Raw genomic sequence first — 12,024 nt, 5'->3', positions numbered from 1 at the left:
TATGTTGATTTGATGATGGTGAGATAAGAGATTTTATCAATATGAAATTCATGCAAAGAAGAATATACATTTTCATATTCTCAACTTTGCTTCGTAAATTGGCAGTCAAAGTGAAGGGGTTGCTGAAGAAGAAATGATTGCTAACATTTACTTTCCTATTCCAGCATATTGGCATGTCTTGGGTAGTTTTAATGCCTCATTTTAACAGAACAAAATGAAATGATTTAGATGCTTGGGCTTAAAGAAAAATCTGTTATTTTGTTATTATAAAGGCAAAATACATTACTAAGAAGAGGAAAGAAACAAATTGGTTATGAAAAACAACACACAAATGAAAATATGCAAAGAGATTGATAATTTGAGTTTTTTTTTCTATTGAATATCAAGTAATCAAAAAGGGTACATCACAGTATCAGATCAGTCTTCGTCTATGCTCCACAGAGTTTTCGGGACGGGGACATTTTAGGGGACAGGAACGTGTTTCCGGTACGAGTACGGGTCGAAGCCAAAATTTAGGGGATGGGACCTCAGGGGACGGCTATAAAATATAGGGGATTTTAAATTTTTTTTATATGGAGAATTAGACTTCTTTAGAGATATATTTCTGATATGCATACCATAACAATGATAAATCATAACATTGATAAACCATTCACCTTAGAATACATGGAAATTGAAAACTGTTAAGATTAGAATCAAAATGAGAATATGATATGATGATATATCCGAATATCACATACAATTAGCAAAAATGCCCAAAGGCTCCAAGTATCAATCTATCATCATCATGCATGAAATGAAAATCAAAATGACATAATGAAAGTAAATACTAGAAGTGTAAATGAGATGTCCAACTCCATAATAATCAAAAGCAATAATGTATCTGAGTATCTGAAAAGCAGAAAGCCAAATATATGGCTGTCCTCTAGGAATCTAAATCTCTATCTAAATCAAGATCATCATCAATCTCATCCTCTGAATCACTGGCAGGGGTAGGTAGAGGGTCCTCATCCAATGGAACACCAAGCAGCCCTGGGGGTGTGTTATCCTCATCAATCTGCAATGCATCCTTAGGATTAACATCCCAACGTAGTGTTGGAGTCTGTCGATACTCAAGACTCTGTCGCTCCTATAGTCGAAATACGCTATGAACAGCCACAAGCTTCTTCGATCATCTAGAGGTAAGGTTGTTCCTCTTGACCGATTGAATGAAACTATATGTAGACCAATTCCTCTCTGCAGCAGAGGAACTCGCAACCTGTGAGAGAAGACGGGTGGCAAGGGCTTTCAGCTCAGGTGCATCTCTACCATGCCATGTCCACCATCCAATCGGGTCCTTTTGAGCTAATGTAGCTCTATCAGTCCTTGCCTCTGGTCTACCAAATGTTGGACCACGAAGATTGGCAAAGTCAAGCCATTGCCCTCGAATTTTTGCAGCATCCTCTGCACTATACATTTTTCAAAGGGCCTTGAAGAAGCCCTCCTTCACCTATATTGAACAAACAAAAATTAAGAAGTGAGAACTTAGAGTTTATAAACTTCACAAATAAAATAAATTTTTTTAAAATGTATTATAAAATCAGAATTCTTTAATAAATTAAACTCACCTCCTCATCATTAGATGGAGGCACTCTCCCAAGCCTTGGTGCATACCATTTTGGATTGACTGCATAGGCTGCCATATGAAGTGGGGTGTTCATAGTGTTCCACCTTTTCATTACAATGGGCTTAAGATGCTCCTCATAGAACTCCAAAGTAGGTTCCTTATCTTTAACAGCTTGCTTGATCTGCCTAAGCATGCTATCAAAGATCTCATAAATCTCTCCAAGGCTAGGAGAGTCAGTATCAGCATATCTAATGACCTGCACAATAGGGTCAATGAAGGAGCAAATGTATCTGCAAATGAAAGAAAATTGCAAGTGAGAAACATAATATGTTAAAAAAATCAACAAGTGCTTAAATCAGAATTTTTTTTTTATTAAATCAGCAATAATAACAATTATGATGTCCACCAATTCTTAAGTTTCTTAACTCATTGTGGTCCACCAATTTTCATCCAAGATTCTTCGTTTGACAAGTCTTCCATCTAGGGTGCTTGATTCATGCCATCAATTCCACTCTGCATTGACCACCATGGATTGTAAGGCCTCTTGGACCTCAAGCATCCTCTCCAACAAAATGAAGTAGCTAGCATATCGAGTCTCCACAGGCTTGAGGAATTCTTTTTTGGAAAATGTCCTAAATAATGCAAGAGATGTGTGATGATTGCAAATAAACATTTGCACGTCTCTAGCCTCAAACACCATAGTCTTTATCCAATCAATTTTCCCAAAGTCCTTCAAGGTGTTATTCAATGCATGTACACAACATGGGGTCCCAAAAATGTGTATGTAGGTGCTCTCTACTATCAATCCAGCTGATTTACACACCCGGGCTGAATCAGTGACTACTTGCACAACATTTGAAGCCCCTACCTCTTCTATAGCATCCTTCAAAATCTGAAATTGGAAGGATGCATCCTTCTTTTTTCCCGAACAATCAATGACTCTAAGAAAATAGGCCCCTGCTGTACTAGTGACAATAAGATTGATGAGTGGCCGATGTTTGATATCAGTCCAACCATCCATGATAATAGAACATCCATCACTCATCCATGTTTGCCTCATATCCTCCATCAAAATGTTTACTTTTGAGTACTCTTTGTCAAGGATAGTGGTGCGTAATTTAGTCTCTCCTGGTGGTACAAATGAGAGACCAGCAACATAAATATCTTTGCACATTTGTTTATAGAATGAGGAACGAGAAACATAGTATGGTATGCCATGAGCAACAAGAAATCTGCCAATGGACTCTTCAGCTCTCTCTTTTGCTTGTATGTTAAATAAATCAGCTACATTGGCATCTCTCTTAGTCTTGGCCTTTCCCTTCCCTTTACTAACAGTGCTAGTGGGAGTCAGTGAGGGTGTGGGTGTGCTACTCTTAGGACCCCCGGATTTCAATAACTCCCCTTCCACATACAACCTATTGGCCTCAAGTTTTTCTTCCTCCGTAATTTTTTTGCAACCTTTCACCCTTTGCCCACCTATCCATAAAAGATGGCAATACACTCTTGTGTAGCTCCCAAAATAATGCTTCTTACATATATGACACTCCCATTCCCTACTACCCTCCGAATTTTTCTTCTTATTCTTGTCTACTTTTGTGGCAAATTGTAGGAGAAGTTTCTTAGGATTGAATGGGCCTTTGGCATATTGTTTTAGGGCTTTGAAAGGGCACTCAAATGGATTAGGCATCGCATCTTCCATAGGGACATCTACATTAGGCTCATCAATGGCTGCCCTAGGTCTTTTTCTTGGTCTTTGTAATTGTGACACTTGAGTTTCTTGCATAGCAACTTCCATGCTATCACTACTTCCCTCACTCTCACTGCTGCTCATGTTTTTGCCTTTGGATTTTACAATGATTTATAGTATACTGCTGCAAGTTATAGAAAAAAAAAATATTTCAATGTTCCATTAACATGCCCTCTCTATGTCATTGAAAAAAATGAAAAATGACAACAAACAACAATGAAGTTTGAATCAAACAAAAAGAAAATAAAAAACATACCTAGAATGAAGTAGAAATGAAGGCAAAACCTCCTCTTCCACCTCCAAAACACACTCCTCTTTTGTTGTTGTTGAATATTTTCCTCTTCCTCTTCCCAACTTGCAAACAACTCCAAATGAGCAATGAACTCCAACTTTAACTATTTAAGAAGACACATTAGGGTTAACATCCATGTGGGCCCTGGGCGGAATAGAAAAGACTCAAAAAAAAAAAATTAAACTTTTTTTTTTTAACTTTTTAACTCACCCGCAACCGGCTGGAAAATAGGGGACGGTGTGGGCAAAAGGGTACGGGCGAGGGATGGGAAAGTCGTCCTTGATACGAAAATTCGTACCCAAGTTTCCTATGAAACTTGTTTTAGCATTTCGGGGACCATCCCCTTTTCCCTCAAAAAGGGACGTTGCAGGGTACGGCCAAAATCTGTACCCGCGTCCCCGTTTCGTACCCGGTACGGGTACTAGGGTACAGAGGCAGGGGACGCGTCCCCATGGAGCATAGGTCTTCATAGAAAACCACAACATACAGAAGTACATAATAAGAGTCTCAAGACATATATGACTAGCCATTATTCTGGCTTGTTCAAAAATAATATCAAACTATTTTCTGATTCAAGGAGGATCCTCCCCATCGTCTTCTTCTTCATCATTGGTATCAGGGGAAACAGAGTTATATCGCAACACCCTGTAGTCATATTCAGCCTTCTTTTTTAGTTCCTTCTGCATGTTGTTCATTTTGATCTGCTGGATGAATTCTCTGAGTGTACTCAAATTCATCTTTTTCTTTTGTTGATGTGTAACCATAAGCAATCTCTGCTTTTTCCATGGTAGCTTTTCCTTCTCTTAGTACCTACAAAAATTTACTTTCCTTCACCTTCAGGATCACTGTGATCTGCATAGAAATGTCAAAATATATGAGCCTCTTACAAGACTCAGTAAGATTTCTGTCCTTCCTTGAGAGCACATCATTATTCCGATATTTCCAGATGAACCATAAAACAACAAAAGAAAGCAAAGACCACAAAGAGTTACAAAACTTGCTGCTGTTGATAGTTCCAAAGATTATATTTATAACATCGAAATGAGTTTTGAAAGATAGGCCAAACATATTCTAGATTTCGGCAGCAAATAGGCATTCAAAAAATACATGCATGACAGATTCTGGCTATTTACACACAGTGCAGATGTTAGGCTCCCCCCCTGGTCTTTTGAATGGGAGTTTGTGCAGAAAAAGCTTCCACAGAAAACAAGATATTTTGGGTTCTACAGGTCTTGTCCACAACATGGTGAAATATTTCATCCATTCCAGATTATCAATCTCAACACCCCATTTAGAATTCACATGAACAAAGATATCATTGTTATTTGTTAACAGCTGGTAGAGGTATCTAGATTTTACAAGATGAAGGGGGGTATGATCCGGCCAAAGCAATTGAAAATCACAGCATGAGACATTACAGCATCCTTTGATAGGTCCAATGTTAAATAAGGCTCCTCTTAGCACAGAGTATGTTCTCCACTAGGATTTGGGTAAGTGATACTTCTTTTCTAGCCATTCCCATTCCACAAAGCCATCTTCCAGGATGATATCTCCAAAAATAGAAATACTAAGTTCAAACCACTTTTTTTCTGAGTACCCTTGGAGGAGAGCAAGCTTTTTATCCCCATGGCTCAAATTCCACCAAATAGATTTCTTTCCACATAGGAGACCAGATTTCTCAACCGGATCTTTATTGCTTAAGAAACACTTGACAAATTTCCAGGCCTTCCAAATACTTTTAAAAAGATTGGATCCTTGAACTACTAGGGGAACATCAACTAAGAGAGAGTCTGTAAAGCAAAAATTCTTCCATCCTCTAGGTCTGCTGCAGTGGGACCTCCTCAGATTGTTTCTAATCAATACTTTCCAGGTCTCCTCTCCATCTCCTGCTTTGACAATCCATTTGACAACCAAAGCTACACCTTGAAACTTAAGGTCCTTGAGACCCAAACCTCCCCATGCCCTGCTCTTAGTACACCAGTCCCAAGAGACAACGTGTATTTTCTTCACTCCACTTCCATCAAACCACAAAAAATTCCTGATAATTTTCTGAACAGAGTTAATCTGCACTTGATTGAATAGCCACATGGAGGAAAAATAAATAGGATAAGAAGATAGAATCTTCTGGCAAACTTGAAATCTACCAGGAGAAGATAGCAGATTACTATTCCATTTTGCTAATTTCCTACTTATTCTTTCAAATGCCCAATCCCACATCAAATTGAGATTAGGCTCTACAGAGAAAGGGATGCCCAAGTATCTTACCAGATGATCTGACCCCCCCCCCCCCCCCCCAAGCCAGATCAAATTTACTCCACCAAACAGGTGGTTCTTTAGTCCATCCCAGCATGATAGATTTTGAGATGGATATTTTACTACCAGAGGCAAGACAAAATGTATCAAGTTTCTCCATAAGGTAGGTCATATTAGTTTCTTCTAAATGCAAGAGTATTGATGTATCATCTGCAAACTGCACATTGGCAACTGCTTGATTGTTAGGGAGAAGAATTCCCCTGAGACATGGAGAGAGAGAGCTATCTCTGAGAAGATAATGAAGAGAATCACTAGCTATCACAAACAAGGATGGAGCTAATGGACATCCTTGCCTGGTAGATCTTGTAAGGCTGAAGAATTCAGATCTAACCCCATTAATCTCCACTGCAGCCTTGGCCCCAAACAGAAAAATAGAGACCATTCTGCAATAATGTGTCGAGAATCCAAGGGCCTCCAACATCATCATGACGAAACCCCTCTCAATCTTGTCATATGCTTTCTCATAATCTATAAGGAGCATGGCATAATCTTGACCTGAATACTTAGCCCAATTCATGGCCTCCCAGCATGTAATAAGATTCTCCAAAATATACCTACCTTTGACAAAATCAGTCTGAGTATTGTTGATGACATTAGGAAGAGTCTTTTCAATTTTGATAACTAGAATTTTGGCAAGAATCTTATGAACCACATTCAGCAATGTAATAGGCCTCCAGTTCTTTATGAGCAACCTATCACCCTCCTTTGGAATGAGTTTAATAACACCAGCATTCAGTTCAAAGCCAAGAGACCCTCTGTCAAAGGCTTCTTCATAAACACTGAACAAATAGGGAACTATCCAATCTACATTCTTTTTATAAAATTCAATTGGGAGCCCATTAGGTCCTTGAGCCTTATCATTAGCCATTCTGCTAATAGCTACTCTGATCTCCTCTTCTGATAAACCTCCATCTAGAATCTTAGCCTCTTCATCCTTAATTTTCTTAGGGATGATGGATCTAATCTTAGCCCTGGCAACCTCCATGCAGGGGTTAGGTTCTAAAGAAGTAAACAATTCCTTATAGAAGGAAGAGAAGGCCTCTAGGACCTCTTGCTGAGATGAAACTACCGAATCCTGAGTTCTAATACTGCAAATCTTATCTCTTGCCTCTTTCTTCTTCAGGGTTTGGAAGAAGAATTTAGATCCTTTGTCTCCAAGGTTAATCCAATTAATCCTGGCTCTAACTTTGGCCCCTCTAGTCTTAAACAATTGAAGTTTTTTGAGTGAGTTCCTGCACAGAATGACTTTATCTAGAAGGGCTTCTGAATGGGGGTTGGATTGAATCTCTCCTTCTGCTTCGTGCAAAGACTCAACCAATTCAACTTCCCTTTTCCTGGCATCCTTTGCCTTTTTCCTCCCTACTGCCTTAAGCATTCCCTTCCAAGACTTGGAGGTTTGCTCCCATCTTTCAATGGCAGATTCATGTCTAACAACCTTCTCATTATACCAAACAATAACTTTGATAGCCACCATGACAACATCATCTTTCAGCAAGGAAGTATTCAGAGCAAAACTTTGTTTAGGAGGGGATTCAATGCATAGCTCTCCAATCAGTTGGATGGAAGCCATAATTGGATGATGATCTGATAGTGTGTATGGTATGACTTTCACACAATTGTGGTTAGACTGAGGTTTACAGCTAAACCACATCTTATTTAAATAAAATCTGTCAAGTCTCGAATAAATCCTTCTATCACCTTTTTGAAAATTAGACCATGTGAACCAAATTCCTTTGGATTCATGCCTCATTCCTGCAAGAGGGTCAAAAAGGTTCAACTTATTCATCATTCTACACAAGAATAATGGCTCATTCCCTTTCCATTCAAATTTAAGGCCCCCAAATTTGTCTTGGGCTCTCTCAATCATATTAAAATCTCTTGCTACAATCCATGGAATTGAGTCTAGATCAGCTAGCCACTTCCATAATTCAATTCTACCATTATGCTCATTAGGGGCATAAATTGAGCAAATACCAAATTGTAAATCATTATACTTCAGTTTAACCCAGACTGCCCTATTACATGAAGATGTCCCCCATCCTCTCATTTTATCCTTCCAATTTGGACTGATTAGAATAGAGGATCCTCCTTTACCTCTTGGGTGTTTAGTAGAAATTGCAATAGCATCCCTCCATATGCATTTCAAGGCAATATCTAGGTCAAAACCAACAGCTTTGACTTCTTGAAGTAACAGAAAGTCTAACTCTCTATGAGAGTTAAGTAACCTTTTCACCACATATTTCCTGTCAGAGGCCTCTAATCCTCTAATATTCCAGGAAATGCAGTTAAGGGCCATAAAAAAAGATTAGTCTGTCTCCATGGGTTCCCTAAATCCTTTAAAGCATTCAGGTATACCTTCTTTAGGTTTCTTAAAAAGTTAAGGATTCCCATAGATTAATGGGGGTCTACCTCTCTTCTTTTTCTTAATCAAGGGGGAAGCACCAAATTTGGGACCTAGCCCCTTAGGATCTTCACCATTAGACAGATCAGCATTAAATACAAATATCTCCTCCGACTCCTCATCTTTGCTAGCATCAACACATGCAATGATTTCACCCTCTTCCACTGCACTAATACTATCTCTCAACACTTCTCCCACTTCTGTCTCCCCTTCATTTAGGGATGAAACAACAACACTTTTCTTCTCATATTTCCAAATATCCGGAGGTGGTGGAAGAGGAGGGGGGGCTGGAATTACTACCACAGAGTAATCATTCAACTTATCCTACATCTCAGAAGAAGACATGTCCCCTCCCAAACCACCACACGGAAGAGAGTTGTTACACTCATCAATAGAGAGAATAGGCTTAGAGTTAGGTTCTGAGCAAATATCCCTAACAAAAGAAGGAGCAGGTGAGGGAGAGGGGTTGCAAGATTTTGGGATATAATAAGTTCTCCACTTGGGCTGAGAGGAAATTTTGTTATTCCTAGCTCTTTCTCTAATCCTCTCCACTACTAATTGCTAAGCATTTTTAGTTCTGTGAGCTGGTTTGGGTTTATCCGGATTTAGACAAAAATCAATATTATTCTCAACAGAAGAAATCTCTTGGGGTTTCTCAAACGTAGGGACAGTATTAGGTTTCTCAAGGGGGGATTCAACTTTCCCTTTAAGTTTATCAAGAGTAGCAAAGTATTTGAAGGTTCTGGTTCCAATTCTCCGGAGGAGAAATGTTAATTGAAGGAACAGAGGTCTTGTTGCCAGAAAGAGGTGGTTCAACAGAGCCAGAGGTGTTAACAGAGCCATTTTTAGGAATTACTTTTTTCTTAATAGCATTTATTTTAAGAATAATAGGGCATTCTCATTTCCTGTGTCCTTTTCTGCACACAAAACATCCACCCAAACTGCCCAGAAAGGTAATCGGGCAACACACTGGAGTAGGATCAATGTCAAATTGCAACAACTCTGGGAGGTCGACACCAGGGTTGAGTGAAATAAGAATTCGAACATCAGTGTCAGGAATGAGGATGTTCGACTAATCAATCCGAAGCACTTTGCCTAAGGGCTCTAGCGCTTGTGGAATGAGCGTCAACAGAAAGGGCGGGAGATTACCTAGGATAATCCACCCAGGGCTAGACAAAGCCAAAACTTCATCTTGCATGGCTTCGAGGGTCCAGGGTATTGCCCTAAATTCACAAGCACCAACCCTCCAAAATTGTTTATCTACAATCACCTTATGGGCTTTATTATCACAAAAAAAGAGGATAAATAGACCTTTTTGCAGCATACGGCAATAGGTAAAATGAAACCCTAGCTTTTGCCCCCAAACTTTGTGAAACCAATCATTTAAAATATTCCTCGATGGAACCCTAGAACTATCAACAACAGCAAAGAAAATTGCACAATCCTGAAGCTTAGCTTTTTCTGATTCAATAACTTCATTCATCTGCGAATTCGGCTTAATGACAAGCGTAGACGGAACAAAAACCTTACCTCCATCTCCTTCAGCGGCTGAAACCTCTTGTGCAACGCTTGAGACAAAGGCTGCCCCTTGAGGAATGATTCTTTCGTTTTGCACCGCTTGCTTGAAGGACAACGGCTTGGCTCCGCTACGCCCTTCTTCTCCTCCATTCGGTAAGGTTTTTTCGGCCACAGCACCTTTCGGGAGACCCCTCGAGGCAAAGGCATTAATGTCTCCCAGGGAAGTAGAGACCATAAATGCAACCCCTGCGAGGAAGCGTGTGAAGGATGGCCTGAGGGCAGCACCAGGGTGTCAAGCGCATCAACTTGCAGAGCCCTTTTTTTCATTTTTAAATCAACCAAATTTTCATTTCCAAATATTTCCTCAGAACCTCAAAGTTGCTCAAAATCAAGTGGGTTTTCTGTAAATTGGCCCACCCACACCAATTTTCAAACCAAAAGATTTCACTAACAAAGGAACACAAGTCTTGAAATGTTTTGGTTTTATTCGAGCCAAAAAACATCCTGTCTGCACCAAAATTGGAGGCAGAGAATTCAATGGATGGGGCAGAAAAATATGTATTTCGCGGAGGAGTTTCGGACAGAAATTGCAGGAATGCCCACCGCCCTCTCTCTGTGCCAAACCCAAGTATATCATAATAACTATCGATAATTTGAGTTTTGGAAAATATTAAAAATGTGATAACAGTGAAGAGGCACATTTTGAATGAGCAGGCTAAAGAGAAGCATGGTGGGCTTCATTGGGGCATCACAAGCTGGCCAAGATGAGAAATTTTTGAGCTTGTCTGAGAGCCTTGCAAAGGCTGATCCAAATTCTGGTCACTGGGTATGTTGTAACTACCAAATAGTTCTTGGTGATTGAGACATGACCCATTATTTGGAAACTCATTGATAGAAGAACTGATTTGACATGGAGATCCAGAGAGTGCAGATGAGGTGCTCCAAATCACTGGAAGTGTTTGCTGAGTTGCAACTTTTACATCTCGATCATCTCCCACCGCATTAGTATCTTGGATACTTGTCTCTGCCTCAGATGGCAATGATTTTAATTGTTGTTTGTTACAGAAGTGATCTGAGTCACTGGAATCATTACGGTCTTGGGGCTGCACAGTAAGATTATGTTGATTTGATGATGGTGAGATAAGAGATCTCGCCAATATGAAATTCATGAGAAGAGGAATATCCATTTTTGTACTCTCAACTCTACTCCGTAAATAGACAATTTCTTCTCCAATAGTATTAGTCAACACAAACCTTTTTGTTCATAAACAGTTGTACCAATTTATCAAACAAATATCATGACTACAATGAATGCTTTTAGCGAAAAAATATCTATAGACAATTTTTATTTCCCGATATTCACACTCGAAGCAAATTGAAATATATAGCAAATTACATACTTGAACCATTTGCTGGTTGTGATAAAAGAGTGACACTAAATTGCACCAGTCAATATCAAAGTGCACAGCGTCTTTCATTTTTACTGAAATTTCAGTATTAAAACCAGTTTTGTTATCTTTTACCATTTTGATAAACTTGGTAAGGTCAGGCAGACTTTTGAGAAGGTCTAAGCAATCCCTCTTATTTGTAGACATCTTGTCTAATCTTTCTAACACTTTAGCTATTGCTAAAAGTGCTACTGCGGTCCAATGTGTATTCCCAAGTCCATTCAATAATTCCAATGCCACTCTGTGTACTTGACCAGATGGATAGAAAAAGAAGCATTAGAAAGGCAGACTAAATTTCGTTAGATGATTCAGTTTCAAATTTATTCATTAGAAATGTTTTAAAAAGAAAAAAAACACTTATAGCATAATTTTACATACTCCATATATAAAGGATATGCAACTTATTCTTAAAAAGCACCATTGCGACAAGCTGAAATCTTGCTATCAACCCAAAACAGAACAAAAAGAAAAGATCCTATATGTCACACCAGTAGAACACAGGTGTGGCCACCAGCAATCAGCCAACTGCACTCAAGCCAGCACTATTTCCAAAAATAAGTGCTGAAGATTCAAAATCACAACTTGCAAAAGTTCAAATTGTCCAAAGGCCTCAATCAGAGCAATATATGCCAAGCATTTGATATGAACATAACTAGTTAATATGTGTATTAAATGATACTATATTCTGCTGTACATTTT

The 12,024-nt window shown here is 39.1% G+C and overlaps 1 long non-coding RNA gene across 1 annotated transcript in view; it reads right to left on the bottom strand.

Moving 5' to 3' along the window:
- Positions 1-809: 809 nt before the first annotated feature.
- Positions 810-12,024, bottom strand: part of LOC149543598 (uncharacterized) — a 32,928-nt gene continuing 21,713 nt past the window's right edge. The window contains exons 2-3 of the long non-coding RNA XR_016355664.1: positions 1,608-1,896; positions 810-1,489 (exon numbers count right to left, since the gene is read on the bottom strand). This is a non-coding gene — a long non-coding RNA (uncharacterized LOC149543598). The remainder of the gene's footprint in view (positions 1,490-1,607; positions 1,897-12,024) is intronic.

The sequence above is a fragment of the Cupressus sempervirens genome, chromosome 8 (assembly GCF_028749045.1).
Source record: "Cupressus sempervirens isolate cs-2001-9-10 chromosome 8, ASM2874904v1, whole genome shotgun sequence".
Lineage (NCBI taxonomy): Eukaryota > Viridiplantae > Streptophyta > Pinopsida > Cupressales > Cupressaceae > Cupressus > Cupressus sempervirens.
The sequence above is the reverse complement of the archived record's forward strand: the minus strand, read 5'-3'. Positions and strand labels throughout refer to the sequence as shown.